Source organism: Poecilia reticulata, unplaced genomic scaffold, assembly GCF_000633615.1.
Source record: "Poecilia reticulata strain Guanapo unplaced genomic scaffold, Guppy_female_1.0+MT scaffold_181, whole genome shotgun sequence".
In the NCBI taxonomy this organism is placed as follows: Eukaryota; Metazoa; Chordata; class Actinopteri; order Cyprinodontiformes; family Poeciliidae; genus Poecilia; species Poecilia reticulata.
The window spans coordinates 952026-952682 of NW_007615018.1; the positions used below are offsets into that span (position 1 = coordinate 952026).

Below are 657 nucleotides of genomic sequence, written 5' to 3' on the forward strand. Positions count from 1 at the left end.
AGGTGATGGAGGTGATGGAGGTGATGAAGGTGATGAAGGTGATGGAGGTGATGAAGGTGATGAAGGTGATGGAGGTGATGGAGGTGATGAAGGTGATGGAGGTGATGGAGGTGATGGAGCTGTGGGTGGAACCGCCGGACTCATCACCAGGCGTTGGGTTCAAGTCGCCTCGGCAAGCGGAGAATAAACCGCCTCCTGCTGCCAATCACAGCAGAACCTCAACCTGGTTCCTCCGGATCGGCTTCCTGTGCAGAACCTCTGGGTCTGGCGGTGACCCAGTTCGCAGTGAGCCAAGGGAGCCGCGGCGCCGCTCCGGTTAATTACCGCCTCCTCGTCACGCTGCTGGTGCCGAATGAGCTTTGATTCAGACTTTAGCATCGCAGCTGCTGAGGAGGGAATTCATTAGCGCTGCTGATGACATCCTAACCGCCGCTTACGCTTCCTGCTCACCGGCAGCCGGGTCAGGCAGAACCAGAACCAGAACCGGGACAGTGTGAGAAACAGTCACTCTGCAGGCCGCAGAGCAGAGGTCAAAGGTTACACTCAAACAGGCCTGTCACCATAACAAAGGCTGGATGACAAATTAGACCAGAAGTTATTTCTGTAAATGATAATATAATCTAGATTTATAGATCTACAGTTAGATTTATAGATCTA

General features: G+C 53.0%; 1 protein-coding gene across 1 annotated transcript in view; it reads right to left on the minus strand.

Moving 5' to 3' along the window:
• Positions 1-657, minus strand: part of LOC103460131 (multiple epidermal growth factor-like domains protein 11) — a gene marked incomplete at its 5' end in the record, with an annotated part of 84203 nt that overhangs the window by 19157 nt on the left and 64389 nt on the right. The gene's annotated exons all lie outside the window — the stretch shown is intronic.